The following is a 17,554-nucleotide window of genomic DNA, read 5'->3' as shown; positions in this document are numbered from 1 at the left end:
ACGTCTCCACGGCTGAAAGAAAGAGCATTTTCGATGTAACGAGATTCAAAGTTTATGAGTCGAGCGCCCCAGCCACCAGACCCCAGAGATAAGGAGAGAGGGCGGGAGGGAATTGGTACTTTGGTACAGCCAGGCTCACATCCGTGCTGTACCAAAAACTACTTCATAGTCTCTACTTTGTAGCTGCGTTATCAGAGTGACAATAAGTCCTTTAGCATTGATTGTGGGTTGCAAGGTGCTGTTGACTGGTTGTCTTCCTTTTATTCAAAATTAGGGACATCAGAAGAAAGCCTTTGGGATCATTGCCACAAACACAGGACGCAAATATTGTCACATTAGATCTCGACCGAGAAACAAGTTTGTTCTTAAATTTAGGTTTATATTTATTTTTAATATTTCGTAGAAATCGTGACTATAAAAAGAAAGGCACTAGTATACCCTTAAATGGAAAGAAACTCTATAAGATATATAGTGATTAAACCTTTAATACTAAGGATATTTAAGTGGTAAAATTATGGAATGATGATATATAAGTAGCACTGTTTTTACACCATTATGCAATTTACGATATTTAAATAGTTTGAATGTCCTCCTTTTTCAAATGGAATCAGCTACAATAACTATAACATGTTATAGCCTACTAATATTTCTTACAACACAAAAAAGCAAACTAAGAAATGTAGTTAACATTAATCAACTGAAAGCCAAGTGTCTCTACTTTTTTCTTAGTGCTGGAAGACTGAAATTGGTAATTGGTCTCGAGAAGGGGAAAGAAAATATTATTTCTTTAAGAATTATTGTAAACTGACTCAACACAATGTTAAATTTTCTAAATTAGAACCCGTAAAATATGAGCAATAAAATATCAATATATACTGAGTTTAAGTACACCACATTAAAAGGATTTTGAAACATCATCATGTCGTCAAGTCCATTCTTGCTATATCTAACAATTTCGCATCCTTACAATATAGTTTCCATTGCAAAGGCTCTGCTGTAGGTATTTCATTTCTTAAGCACACTCCTCTTCCTAACTGCTTTCCATTAACCATCTACTTCAATAAGGCGACGGATTTTCAGCGTCAATTTCAATACTTACATCAATTAGTAAGTGCTGTGCTTGGTGATTTCACAGGAATGTATTTTTCTGGAATAACATGAATACCCGTTTCATTCTATAGTTCCTGGAGATATGCAATAATTGAATGGGCATGTTATGGAAGCAGCTTGTGTACACAAAACTCGTAAAGATCCTTTTCGATTATGTCATGTCCTGTTTTCTGAGTCACACTGACAGTTTCCATAACTGACGGTTGTGTTTGTGGATTCTCATTTGTTACAAGATGCTAAACTTTAATTTTCATGGCTACAGTGCGATTTTTTCTGCAAGTCTCCTCCTGCGTAGTCCTTGTTCATCATGTTAACCCATATTCATTTACTCTTTGTGTGATGAGGCAAGAATGATTTTGGAGGAGCCATGCTTTTGTGATCCTCCCGTATAGAAGATAAAAAGAGTTGTGTTTAGCACTAATACAAACGACTATAACGCTTCATTCAGCAGTGTGTAGCATATGGTGGTTGGTCAATGAATCGGTCACGCTCGGTTTCTCCGCATTTCGTGAGTTACACGAAGCAAGTTCCATGTTTTATCCTATAATACTTTCTCTTTTGATTGCTCGTTCCCATTTCAGTTGAACCTTATCGTTAATATAGGTGTATGTTTCTCCTAAACTTAGGTGCGTTTTTTCTGCTATACAGAATCCTATCAAAGAGGGAGTTCCCAGGAACAGACTAGACCTGGCGTTATTTGTGACGCCTCATTATTATGATGTCAAGCTAGGAAAACCGTGAAGATTCTCGTGATTCACACTCTGTAAAACATAAATCAAACTTAGTGCAAATCTATGCTTGGGAATTATTACAAGAAAACGTTTATTAAAACAGACTTAAAATTCCAATTATCTGTTAGGAAGGGGACGACATCTCCTCTTAAGGAGAACTAGTGTGCATTCAATCACAGGGTTACTTTATGTTGTAATTTGTTATGTAAAGATAACAATACCTACCATATTTGCTCAGTTATATGTATTGAATTCAGGAGCGATATGTAGGAAGTTCCCTGCAAAAGGAAATTGTACACTTTATTTAATTAGTTTATGTATTCCAGTTTCATATGGAATAGGTTTGGTTTTCAATGATTTCTCCTTATGTTTGATGAGCTTTCATACTAATGCTTTAATATCTAATAAAATTCGTCAACATACGAATAAATTGGGTAGCTATGATGTATAAATAATCAGGATTTCAGTATGATATATTATTAACTACTACGTATTAACATAAGCGACAAGGTCTTATAGGTGAGAAAACAATCATCATCATATACTGAAAACCTGAAAAGGTATTTGTATAAATAGACTTTATAGTAAAGCAGGAATTAGACACCGTGCCTTGATGGACATTATAAGGTCAGTTGTATGACTAGGTTTCATAATGAAACAGGATTTCAACAACGTGTCTACTGAAATGCAATCGATGTGTGTGAACAGGTCGTCAGATTAGTTAACATCGAGTATTTGGATGACTAAGCCTTATAGTGAATTGAAATTGCAACATGATTATAACGTCACAAGGGCACTGGACAATGAGGTTTATTTGGAATTAATAATTTACACAATCTTTATTTAACAATAAATAGGATATTTGAATGACGAGGCTTCACAATAAGGTACCGTCTTGGCGTAATGTCTTGTGTTATATGGCTACCACGTGTTTTATTCTTTTTTTTCAACCCAGACAAATCGGCATTTCATTTTTACCTAAAATTTTCAACATTTTTCACGCATGTGTATGTGTTCTGACGGGAGTAAATGGCTTAAAAATCAAGAACTGACTGGTGTTATAGTTTGTTTGTTTTAGAATTTCGCGCAAAGCTGCACGAGAGCTATCTACACTAGCCGTTCCTAAGACTAGAGGTAAGGCAGCTAGTCATCACCACCCACCGCCAACTCTTGGGCTACTCTTTTACCAACGAATAATGGAATTGACCGTGATATTACAACGTCACCACGGCTAAAATGGTAAGCATGTTTAGGGTGATGAGGATTTGAACCCGCGACTCTTAGATTACAAGTCGAACTCCATAACCACGTGGCCATACTTGGCCATGGTGATTTAGTTATTTGTTCTTACTGGTTAACCCTGTTTTGGTGTAATTGAACTAACTCACATAAAAAATAATGAAGAATTACATGACGTCAACTGTGTATAGGTTTAAATGCACCTGGAAGTTATGTTCACTATTTCACTTGTGGAATGATCAAACACGACGGGGTTGTACAAGTAATTTGACAGAGTCGACGTCGTTCTTTTCTTTACATAATTACTCTCTCTTAGTTTTGGGTACGTTTTTCTTTGTATTGAGACCTTTTCTAGCTATCACAGATAATAACTGTTTCGTATTTTACGAAATTTGTCAACTTTTGTTGTTTTTTATGTTGGAAAACATTAATTTACACTTTATTTTAACACTATGATTGTTCTCTTTCTTCAACTCAGACAAATAAAACTTCATATAAATTCCATCATATAGTCCCTACTATTTTTCAATGTCTATGTGGTTATTATTTTTGGCTGTTAGATAAACAATATATCTAGAAATGCCAGAAATTCAGGTTGTAGGTGCAAAATTTGGTGTCATAAACACAGATTTTGTGCAGAGTTTTCTGTTTTTCTTACTTGGTGTCATTTCATGATCTTTTATTAGCTCTTGTTTAACATAAATCTAGAACTTTGTATGTGAAGGAATGTGATTTTTAACAAGTCAAAAGATTTATGAGCAAGGGAAAAAGCTTATTGTTGAGACAAAAATGTGGTGTGACATACTAGTAAGGGCTTGCAGAAGTTTTCACTTGGAAATGTTTATTTTTTGTTTTGCTAACGGTGTAAGGTCTATATCTATCACTTCCATATGTTCAGAGTCTCAGAAAGAGGAACAACAGTTTGGAACCTTGAGAACTGTTGAGGAGGATCTATGAACAGACTTAGGATCAACTATGTGATTGGCAGACTAATATTCCTGGAAAGGAGTGGAATAGAACTACAGATAATAAAGAATGTTAATGATCAGGACAACCCGATTTCAACCTCAGTCATTCTTACCCATGATTAGCTGAAGGAGATGCCACCGGTGGTTGAAGTTAACAGCCATAGTTGTTCCTGGATTCTGTGTTAAGACAGCCAACTATTAAGTAGAGGCACTCATACATATAGTGGTATAATTAACATGACTAGAAATGAAGAGAGTTTTCGAGTGTAGCTTTCCAGTATGTGGCTGACATAGTTTCTTCTGCCAGAAACATTTTTTGTGTATAATCTATTAAAGATCGGTCATCAAGATATTAACTACGCATTCAATTGCAGCAAGAAATTGACCATCGCTTGGTAACAATACATTAATGTGCATGTCATGGCTGGTACTATTCTAGATCTGCAAAATTGACACAAACAATAAAGGGCCCTCGAGATTCTTTCCTGTACGTGATTAGGGGACTTCCCAGAGAATGTTCTGTACTTTCAGTTTATCTCCTTTGGGATCTGCATATCAACCCATGTGTTTGCAGTGCGTGGCGACCCGTGAAGGGAATCCTTGTGGTTTAGAGGTCCAACCTTAACACACCATGTTGGCCTTGAACTCTTGTAGACAGGCGGCCTTGGGGTAGACCCACAGAGTCAATCAGCTGGTTCACCTGGAGTATGGTCAACCAAGTATCAGTGTTGGACATTCTCAACAGACTTGTGTCTGATGCTGGTATTTGGGTAGAGTGTTCACGAAACCTTAGCATTTCTACAATGTCTTTGTTTGGCCTCATAGGGCTCCATGGTGGGTGAGGGCAGTGGAAATTGAAATGTTTTATTTTATTATGGACACTCTCGTTTATGAGCAAACAAGTACAAATGAAACACAGAAAAAAACAGATCATTGGAAAACAACCATGTATGGACGACTCTGTTATACAATCACCATCAAAGTCGGACTCTACATTCATTGTCTGAGAAATCTTAAGGGCAGATTTTCGTTCCCCTTTTTCATTCAAAAGAGATTAGAGAGGCTTGCTGGCTCCCCAAATCAGTAAGGAAGCTGTGTTCAGGAGACATTTTAGTGGAAATATCTTCACTACAACACACCATACTTCTCCTGAGTTTGAAGAGCATTGGGATGTACCCATCAAGAATACTCTCTGAATTCCTCAAGAGGAGTTATTGTTGAGGGAGACCTGAAGAACATACCTGAGTTGGAGATCCTTGCCGGTTTCTCCAACCAAGGCGTTTATGCGGGTGCTGTATCTCTACTTGGAAGGACGGAATAATGCTACCTACAAATGTACTTATTTTGATGTTTACATCACCACGTTTACTTGTTACTATCAAGGCAAGGTACTTAAATTGTAAGGTACGACCATATATTCCCAACCCTTTCTAATATTTCCGGTGCCAGCAGTTCAAAGACCTCCTGTCTTGGATCTTTAACATGCGCTGGTTGTGGTGGCAAAGACCACGATGCCTACGAGTGCGAATTGGAACCCTTCGTAGTTTTATCTTGCTCTAAATGGGTGGAAGAGAAAGAGGTCCAAAGTTTAAAAACTATAAACAATATTTCTTATCCCGATGCTCAGAAGTTACTGTCTCCACTCCCTCACATCATCTCGGACACATGCTGCTGTGATCTGTTCCACTGCTACAGTGGGAGTGCAAGTCGATTTTTCCGTGCCTATAACAAAGTCATTCTCCAACTATGTGAAGAGTCTTTTGATCTCTATAATTAAGAGAGTAGACAAGTCAACTTCTACTCCAATCTATACACCCAGCAATCCTTCCAGTGACTGCTTGAGTCAATTTCCTGAGGCCATAGCTTCTGGCGTATACTTGGGCCGATCTTGCTCTCTAATGGCCAGGAAGTTACTGACGCCCAGAGCATCACTAATACTGTCAACAAACGCTTTTCTCTTGTATCTAGCACTTCTGCTTTATCCCCCACGTCTTTAGCTATCAAGACTAGGGCAGAGCAACCACCTCTTTTCTTTCGAGATGATCATCTCTATGACTATAATTGCCTCTTTACACTGGTGGAACACAAGTTTGGTCTTGATCAGTCTATCAGTAAATTAGTCAGATCTGATGATAATCACTACGAGATGCTGCGCCATCTCTCTTCTGCTTCTCTTAATATTCTTCAGATTGCTTTTAAACTGGATCTGGTAGTAGAATACTTTTCCTGATGCTTGGCACCTTGCTATTGCCCTCCCTTTTTCTAAGGCTGGAAAAAATTCCAAGACTCCTTAAGGCTACCGTCTAAATGCTTTGACGAGCTGTCTCTATAAGATCTAAAAGAGGATGGTTAATGCTCGTCTTGTTTGGTTCCTAAGATCAAACAACCTTCTCTCGCCTACCCAGTGTGAGTTCTCAGTGTGAACGTTTCAAGTTGGATCAGGGAAGCCTTTTTCAAGTGACAACATTATATTTCTGTATTGTTTGATGGTGAGAAGATTGATGACAGGCCCAAAACTGTCATGAAGGTATGGAATTCTGAGAGACCTCCATCATATGGGTTGCATAGCCATTTGCCCATTTTCATTAAAATATTTCAGTGGACCGGCCATTCTAGGTTCATGTGGATTTTACACTTTCCTGTTCTTCCCCACAGGAACTTGGGGTTTTTCAGGGCTGTGTCTTGAGTGTCATACTTTCATTAAAGAGATTAATGCCATTACAGAACAACTCTCACCTACAGTTGCAGATAAACTCTATGTCGACGACTTCCATATCTCGTGTCAGACGTCAAGCATGAAGTTAATTGAATGGTAGCTACAGACTTTCTTCAATCATTTACTGAAATAAACCGCAGCAAACAGTTTTACCTTCTTTCTCTTTAAAACTACTTGCATGAATTTTTGCCACTAACGGGGTATTCACCCTGATTCAGAGCTCCGTTTCGGTGAATTTGTGCTTCTCTATGGTCCCTGAGGCAAAGTTCTTGGGGTTTATATTTGACTATAAGCTGATTTTCATTCCTCACATCATTCAGCTATGTGTCAAGTGTACAAGGGCACTGTATATTCTCCATGTTCTCTTTCCACCTCTTGGAAAGTGGATCAATGTTCTATACTAAAGATCTATTGTGCTCTCATTCGATCAAAACAGGACTACTAGCCTTTGGTCTATGGCTCTGCCAGAACCTTGACCTTGAGAATGTTGGACTCTGTTTACCATTGGCTATGCACGCGGCTTTCTGCCCTTCCCCAGTCCAGAGTTTGAACATTAAATCTCATGAACTTTCTCCACACATTCACTGTTTGCAACTGTCTTTACTGTACACTTCAGAACTTCAGTCCTTACCACAGCATCCCACTTGAGGTTGTGTTTTTCTTCCTCAGTGGGGCACGCTTTTTCAGAATAGACGGTCTGTCATTGTTCCTTTTGACCTTCGTATCTAAGTGTAGCTGGCTGAACTGAGTTTGACCTTGGATGACTTTGCCGTCTCCACTGGTCGGCCCATCCAACAATGACTTATTACCAACCCCAAACGTGACCTTTCCTTGAGTCGTCTGAGGAAGATGAATATTATCTATTGGAAGTATGGTCTTCTTTTTGCTGAACATCTTTCGAACCATCCTCCCATTCCCATTTATACCAATTGTTCGAAATGACGTGACTCTATGGGCTATGCCATAGTAAGTTGTGGTTTTGTTGTTAAACACAGAATCCCCTCTACAGTTTCTGTGTTCACTGTCGAATTATATGCCCTAACTCATGTAGAAACCATACAGTACACGAGTTGTACTATTCATATTGACTCGCTTAACTCTCCGCTGTCCCTGGAATCGCTTCATATTAGTTCTCACCCTAGTATCATTGATATTCAAAACCGACTGACTCATTTCTCTTGATCTCCCATTTCTATCCAGTTCTTATGGATACTGAGTCACGTCAGTATTCACGGGAACGAGCCTGCTGACACCACAGCTAAGTCTATCTGCTCTGGTGCCGTCACGGCCATGCCTCTCCCATACACGGGCTTTTGTCCTGTATTGAAGACTCGGCTCCGCGCCCGTTGGCAGTCGACTTGGAGTGGGCAATGTGATAACAAGCTATTCCAGATCAAACCTTCTTTTGCTCTTTAGCTGTCTTGCTTCCGTAAGGATCGGAAGGAGGAAGTTGTCCTGGCTAGGCTTTCCTTTTGTCACAGTTTCTAACTCACCATTTTTTTTTATTAGGGATTGACGCACCAATGTGTGGTCTGTGTGACACTGAAGTCACAATAGCTCACATTTTGTTGTCATGCCGTCGTTACGGTTAGGAGTGACAGCACCATTTTAGACGTGTTTTTACCACAGGTTCATCCCTGACATTGGACAGTGTCATTGGCGATGGTGATACTGTCCATCTTAGTTGTGTTTTTAAATTTTAATGGCCATTGACTTTTAAATTCTATTGAAGTTTTTAATTCGAAACTTGGCCTTTGTTTTTTAACATAATTACTTTTTACATATTTTAATAATTTTACTTTTATTTTGAATTTTTTACAGGATTGTTTGGCGCAAATAGCCTAGAAATGCCCGGAATTGGTAATACAGATGTCAAGTAAATGCTACTCCAACTGAACGGATAATTACTGCTTAATGTGCCCCATCTAATGGATGTGTTATAGTGATGAAAGTAATACATGAAATAGTTAAGGTCTAGATTAGCTTATCCACATGAACACCAGCAACTAAGAAAGGTCACTATGGAGCAAGAAAAGTGTTAGAATAAAACAGTGAAGGAACAAAAGTTTGACCATAGAAAATGTATGTGATTTTGACACGCGCCCGTGGCTCAAAAGAAACTTAGTTTTCGTTGGTATAGTCCTTATCTTGTCTTCTTCCAACTCAACCCATAAAACTACAAGCTGTGGCAGTTTTGCTCTGCAAGTTGAATATATTGGCTAGAGTAATCTATAAGCTATTGATATGTTTCTCACGTGCTGGTTAGAAAGAAATAACAGTGGCAGTGTTTTGCATGATATTAGCTTAATTTGTGAAATAGAATATGCTATAAACACTAAGAGGAGTTAGACGAAGAAATGCCAGAGTAGAAGCCATGCAATAAGCTAAGATGGTTACCTGACCAAAATCAACGGCTGAAAGGAAATAGGGCTTCCTGTTTTCCAATGTATCAAGTGTTGTTTCACAAAAGGAGTATGTGATGCATCATAATTACCATGTAATTATCATAAAACTAGGACAGTTCATTGATTAAAAGATTAGCAGGACCAAAAGGGCATTGCGATTATTATATATGTAAAAACGGCTCGTAAAAACCAAAGAAGATCGAAACGTTGTTCACTCCTCTACGTAAAATATTTTCTCAACCCAAACGAGCCGTTTTTACATATATATTTCTGTACAAGTGAGTTTTCTCGACATCACTGATTATTGCGACTATTATTTTTAAGTTATTCAGAAATTTCATTGAGATATTTCTGTGGGTTAGCTGCTCGATTTTCCAGTTACATCAACTGATATTAATAGATGCGCCCCACCTACGATGTCACAATGAGCAGTATATAACACCAGAAACCAGATTTAGATACCTCTGGTAGGCACAGCACAACTAGTTCATCGTGTAGCTTTCTGCTTAACTATAAACAAACAAAAAATAACCGAAAAAATGTTAATATATGCAATTTCTAAAAAATCGACAGCTCACACTATTGTTAATGATTGCTCGGAATTCCGAGCTACCGAATAATTTTGGTAGTGAGATACGTATTAGAAGTATCGTGTTTATTGCTCACACTATCTAGTCAAGTATTCAAGGAATGTATGTGAAACAGACTATGCGACAATCGCTAAATGCACAGCTAAGACTGCTGAGTTATTAAATGACGGGACTGGAAATGGGTATTAATGTTTGTAATACCTTAACGGATTGAATCTGTGATGCTGGTTATCCAAACACAATATTTTAAGTTTGTGATGAAAATGAGCAAAAATCACTTGAGATTACTTGTGTGTATGTAAGTGTAACGTATATGTTCCTATTACTCAACCCACAATGACCTGTGACCTGTGAATGACTTTCATATCTACAGCATGCGAGGTATGCTCTGAATCAGCACTCTAAATCAAGCTTATTTGTTCTTCTGTGAACCCCACTGTATAAGTACTTCATTAAGAATGGTAATACAACATTGTGATAGTTTGACTTCTAGTGTTTGTTGTTATCTAAATCACAAGCAAAATTAGTTATACTGTCGAGCATCGTATTTAGCTTTGCCAGTTTGCGTGTGTTTTAATTTATATTGTGGTAAACAGATCAGATTTTATTCGTAGTTCAAGGAGCTTTAGCTAAATAGCCTTAGTTTGGATGAATTCTACTTGAATATATTAATTTGATGGCACCAAGAGTGAAAGTTCAGAGATGACAGTACAGCAATCATACATAGTAAGTTAACTCAACCTGATCAAGTTGCCATAGTTACTACGTGTGAGTAATAGACAGTTTAATCATTATTAATATACAGTGATTAAATTAAACAAAATAATTCCTGTTCCTTTCTAAGAAAAAGAGACACTTGGTAAGTGGTTACCTGTGCTCTGGGTATCAAACTTCATTTTTTCAGCGTGACAAGCACTCAGACTCACTGCTGAGCTTCTGAGGTGGGAGGAAAACGTTAGTGAATGAACTATATTAACATGATTTTCCAGCAACATATTAATAAAAAATAAAGACTCTGACTTGAAACTTACAAAGGGAATATAAAAATTGGAACTGTAATTACTGTAAAACATCATGAAGGATACTTATGTTGTTGTTGACGTTTGTGAAAGAATATTTTCAGTTGTGACACTGAAATATTCAGCAAGTAGTGGATATTTTTTTTGTTAAAGTATAAAACAAATAGTTGTGGTCACACTTTATTTGAAGGATTTTTCTGAAGTTTTCGGTAATGGTAGTAGATAATAATAACTATTTTTAATTGGATAGAAATTAAATGTTGATGAACATGAGAAATTACCTATAGATTACTTTAAATTCGATTTATGGTTTTCTACATTTGCATTTGAGTGAAGTGTTAATGGATTTCCATAGCCGGAAGCCAAAAGCTGTACTTAACCACTTTCAGCTATTTGTGTATAATCTTGCAGTTGTACCATACATTCTCACTTATTAAGCCCAGTCTCTGTTATTATAACAACCATACAAACGTGAAAGGCTCATATACATATAAATTAGAACTGTAATACCCTTGATAATTTAAAAATGAAACAACAGGGAACAATTATATGCTATTCAAGGATGTTCATTGAGATTCTTAGACGTACTTGAGAGGCGTTTTCAACAAACAATATCAGTGTGAGTAAATGTATGTCCAGAGACATGACACATAATCAGAAAAATGTTATAGACATTTTAGATTTAACGTATACTTTTCAAAAAGGCAGTACCTGTAACTAAATCATTAGAACTTTGAAACTGATACTTTTAGTAAAATTTTCGAGTAATCAAAATTCAGCTTAAACAAGTTTTATTAATATTAATCCAGAAGTTTTCAGTATATAACCAAGTTCTTTACTCTCTGATCATTTTGTTCATTCAAATGACTACAAGTGTCCCTGTTTTTATGTACTTGTTATACCAACCAAATATCTCAACTGTGCAAGGAAAAAGCTTCGTTTTCAGATATTTGAATGCCCTGGAAGAATATCCAGCTGTCTACAAGACTCTCATAAGCAATTTAATATCCTTAATGGTCAATGGAAGAAATCTGTGAATGATATATTTCTTTCAAACATGTTCAACATGCGTGCTTTTCCAGAGGTTATGTGTAGGTTAATCCTAAGATAAGTCGAAATAACTCAGCTTATTCCAATATTGGTTATTCCTCCAGTCCTGGATACTTTTTCTACACAGGAAACTACAAACTCTTCTTACTATATCCGTGGAGTCTCGCCTACCTGTTGCGTAGCTAGTGAAACTGACTTTTACAGATGAGTAAAAGTGTTGAAATTTACATTCTGTAATGGCATAGAAGAATTAGCTTTATAATATGGAAAGAATGACTAAATATTCTCTTGTTCTAACACTTTTGTACAGTACTGTGTATCGCCAGGACTCTTTAATTTTTGGTCATTAATGTTATATTCTTGTTTTATTTGTTTTGAATTTCGCGCAAAGCTACACAAAGGCTATCTACGCTGGCCGTCCCTAATTTAGCAGTGTAAGAATAGATGGAAGGCAGCTAGTCATCACCACCCACCGCCAACTCTTGGGCTACTCTTTTACCAACGAATAATGAATTTGATGCTGGGCCTATGTTATATCCTCTGATGAGAATTTTAACTCTAGGATAGAGTACTTTGAAAGGCTATTTGGTACTTATAAATGTTCTGTTAAACTTACACAATACATTTTAATAGTTCAGAGACCTAGCATGGCCCGATGGTTAGGGTGCTTAAATCCCCATCTGTGGGTCGCATGTTGGAGTCTCCATCACCAAAAATACTAAACTTGTAAGCCATGAGGATGTTATAAAGTGACGGTCGTTACCACAATTCATTGGTGAAAGAGTAGCCATCCCTAATTTAGTAGTGTAAGACTAGAGGGAAGGCAGCTAGTCATCACCACTCACTGCTAACTCTTGAGCTACTCTTTTATTAACGAACAGTGGGAGCAACAGTCACATTATAAGGTTCTCTCAGCTGAAAGGGTAAGCATGTTTGGTGTGACGAGGACACCAACACGCGACCCTCAGTTTACGAGTTGATTGCCTTCACCACCTGGCCATACCAGACCAAACAAGTTAATATTGACCATTTATAAAATTTCAAGAAGAATGGATAAAGATGTACTTTTACATCAGCTATAGCATTCTGTAAATAGTAAATTGGGTCTATTTTTAGTCAGCTCCTTGAGTCAGGTTAATGGAGAGACTGAATACTTACCTCGATAGAATTTGTGATTCGATCCCCCGGTCATACTCAGCATACGTAGTTCATTGTGCAGTTTTTTTCTCTCTCTAAATTCCTAACAAGCAAACAAATTCGGTGCAATGAAAAAACTGTAGAGAAACACGAATATCACACAGCTGTTTTCTAATAAAAGCTTCAGAAAGGGATAACTTATTTTGTTTGATCGATCAATACAAGCACAGACTACAGGAGATGAAGATGAGACACTATCATCAAACCATTCATTTTTAACAACTCCGCTTGTTATCCACTACGGCTTCAGAAATTATTGTTCTTGTTATCTTCTGTTGTGCGCTCTTCAGAGATAATTAGGTACCGAATATCACCGAATTTCCTCCCTCATTGTGCTAGTCGCTAGTCTGATAATAGTTAAAACCACGTTCTATACCGAATAATGTAAAATAAGTAGGCAAGTATTATAGATTGCGTTACTCACAATATCCGGGCTACAATAAAAAGCAGGATCTTACGAAATATAAATACAATAATTTTAAAACCATCTATACAAAACAATCAGCTTTATTAAACACTATGGGCGTGTGAACGGATATGCTATTGTAAATATCGTCTGAAGGTATCGTTAAATGATTCTCTAATATGGCTGTCATTCAAATTAGGTTTCCTTGTTTAAGTTTGTTGCGTATGTATTTGCGCATAGATATACAAAAACTATCTGTGCTAGTTGTCCCTAATATTTACCTGATAGAATTCAGAGAAGGCATCTAGTAAACAGCACCAACCACTACTTTTACTGAACAGGCAAGACCTCCAGATGTGAAGCACTAATTTTGCAGCAAGGGGACGCGAACCATGGGTTCACACTTTAAGTGTCGCACCACGTCGCACTTTCTTTCTTTAAGAGCAGCTGACTAATATTATTCCCACAGAAAATCATAACGAGCACATAAAACAGACGAGATAAACTGTACAAAATACATTGACGAAACAATAAGCTGTACAAAATACATTGACGAACTAAAAAACTGTACAAAACACTATGGCGAACTAATAAACTGTACAAAACATATTGACGAACCAATAAACTTAACAGAACACATTGACGAACTAATAAACTGTACAAAACATATTGACGAACCAACAAACTGTTCAAAAACACACTGGCGAACTAATAAACTGTACAAAACATATTGACGAACCAATAAACTGAACAGAACACATTGACGAACCAATAAACCATACAAAGCACACTGACGAACCAATAAACTGTACAAAACATATTGACGAACCAATAAACTGTATAAAGCACACTGATGAACCAATAAAAGTACAAAACACATTGACGAATGAATACACTGTACAAAACACATTGACGAACCAATAAACTGTACAAAACAAATTGACGAACTAATAAACTGTACAAAACACTATGGCGAACTAATAAACTGTACAAAACACATTGACGATACAATAAACTGTACAAAACACACTGGCGAACTAATAAACTGTACAAAACATATTGACGAACCAATAAACTGAACAGAACACATTGACGAACCAATAAACCATACAAAGCACACTGACGAACCAATAAACTGTACAAAACATATTGACGAACCAATAAACTGTATAAAGCACACTGATGAACCAATAAAAAGTACAAAACACATTGACGAATGAATACACTGTACAAAACACATTGACGAACCAATAAACTGTACAAAACAAATTGACGAACTAATAAACTGTACAAAACACTATGGCGAACTAATAAACTGTACAAAACACATTGACGATACAATAAACTGTACAAAACACTATGGCGAACTAATAAACTGTACAAAACACTTTGACGAACCAATAAACTGAACAGAACACATTGACGATCCAATAAACTGTACAAAACACACTGACGAACCAACAAACTGTACAAAACATGTTGACGAACCAATAAACCATACAAAGCACACTGACGAACCAATAAACTGTACAAAACACATTGACGAACCAATAAACTGTACAAAACACTTTGACGAACCAATAAACTGTACAAAACACATTGACGAACCAATAAATAGTGAAAAACATATTGACGAGCCAATAAACAGTACAAAATACATTGACGAAGCAATAAATTGTACAAAACACATTGACGAAGCAATAAACTGTACAAAACACAATGACGAACCAATAAACTGTACAAAACACATTGACGAACCAATAAACTGTACAAAACACATTGACGAACCAATAAACCATACAAAGCACACTGACGAACCAATAAACTGTACAAAACATATTGACGAACCAATAAACTGTACAAAGCACACTGATGAACCAATAAAATGTACAAAACACATTAACGAATGAATACACTGTACAAAACACATTGACGAAGGAATAAACTGTACAAAACAAATTGACGAACCAATAAACTGTACAAAACACATTGGCGAAGGAATAAACTGTACAAAAAACATTGACGAACCAATAAACTCTACAAAGCACACTGACGAACCAATAAACTGTACAAAACACATTGACGAACCAATAAACTGTACAAAACACATTGACGATACAATAAACTGTACAAAACACTATGGCGAACTAATAAACTGTACAAAACACTTTGACGAACCAATAAACTGAACAGAACACAATGACGAACCAATAAACTGTACAAAACACATTGACGAACCAATAAACTGTACAAAACACATTGACGATACAATAAACTGTACAAAACACTATGGCGAACTAATAAACTGTACAAAACACTTTGACGAACCAATAAACTGAACAGAACACATTGACGATCCAATAAACTGTACAAAACACACTGACGAACCAACAAACTGTACAAAAACACACTGGCGAACTAATAAACTGTACAAAACACAATGACGAACCAATAAACCATACAAAGCACACTGACGAACCAATAAACTGTACAAAACATATTGACGAACCAATAAACTGTACAAAGCACACTGATGAACCAATAAAAAGTACAAAAACACACTGGCGAACTAATAAACTGTACAAAACATATTGACGAACCAATAAACTGAACAGAACACATTGACGATCCAATAAACTGTACAAAACACACTGACGAACCAACAAACTGTACAAAAACACACTGGCGAACTAATAAACTGTACAAAACATATTGACGAACCAATAAACTGTACAAAACACATTGACGATCCAATAAACTGTACAAAACCACACTGGCGAACTAATAAACTGTACAAAACATGTTGACGAACCAATAAACTGTACAGAACACATTGACAAACCAATAAACCATACAAAGCACACTGACGAACCAATAAACTGTACAAAACACTTTGACGAACCAATAATCTGTACAAAACACTTTGACGAACCAATAAACTGTACAAAACACATTGACGAACCAATAAACTGTACAAAACACATTGACGATACAATAAACTGTACAAAACACTATGGCGAACTAATAAACTGTACAAAACACTTTGACGAACCAATAAACTGAACAGAACACATTGACGATCCAATAAACTGTACAAAACACACTGACGAACCAACAAACTGTACAAAACACATTGACGAACCAATAAACTGTACAAAACACATTGACGAACCAATAAACCATACAAAGCACACTGACGAACCAATAAACTGTACAAAACATATTGACGAACCAATAAACTGTACAAAGCACACTGATGAACCAATAAAAAGTACAAAAACACACTGGCGAACTAATAAACTGTACAAAACATATTGACGAACCAATAAACTGTACAAAACACATTGACGATCCAATAAACTGTACAAAACCACACTGGCGAACTAATAAACTGTACAAGACATGTTGACGAACCAATAAACTGTACAGAACACATTGACAAACCAATAAACCATACAAAGCACACTGACGAACCAATAAACTGTACAAAACACATTGACGAACCAATAAACTGTACAAAACACATTGACGAACCAATAAACTGTACAAAACACTTTGACGAACCAATAATCTGTACAAAACACTTTGACGAACCAATAAACTGTACAAAACACATTGACGAACCAATAAATAGTGCAAAACATATTGACGAACCAATAAACTGTACAAAATACATTGACGAAGCAATAAATTGTACAAAACACATTGACGAAGCAATAAACTGTAGAAAACACAATGACAAACCAATAAACTGTACAAAACACATTGACGAACCAATAAACTGTACAAAACACGTTGACGAACCAATAAACCATACAAAGCACACTGACGAACCAATAAACTCTACAAAACACATTGACGAATGAATACACTGTACAAAACACATTGACGAACCAATAAACTGTACAAAACAAATTGACGAACCAATAAACTGTACAAAACACATTGACGAAGGAATAAACTGTACAAAAAACATTGACGAAGCAATAAACTGTACAAAACACATTGACGAACCAATAAACTGTACAAAGCACACTGACGAACCAATAAACTGTACAAAACATATTGACGAACCAATAAACTGTACAAAGTATACTGACGAACCAATAAACTATACAAAGCA

At 36.5% G+C, this 17,554-nt stretch overlaps 1 pseudogene across 1 annotated transcript in view; it reads left to right on the top strand.

The window, feature by feature from the left end:
* The window catches only part of LOC143240550 (serine/threonine-protein kinase SBK1 pseudogene), a 62,580-nt pseudogene that overhangs the window by 4,309 nt on the left and 40,717 nt on the right, over nt 1-17,554 (top strand). The gene's annotated exons all lie outside the window — the stretch shown is intronic.

The sequence above is a fragment of the Tachypleus tridentatus genome, chromosome 13, assembly GCF_004210375.1.
Source record: "Tachypleus tridentatus isolate NWPU-2018 chromosome 13, ASM421037v1, whole genome shotgun sequence".
NCBI lineage: Eukaryota > Metazoa > Arthropoda > Merostomata > Xiphosura > Limulidae > Tachypleus > Tachypleus tridentatus.
This window is presented reverse-complemented; position numbering and strand designations above follow the sequence as displayed.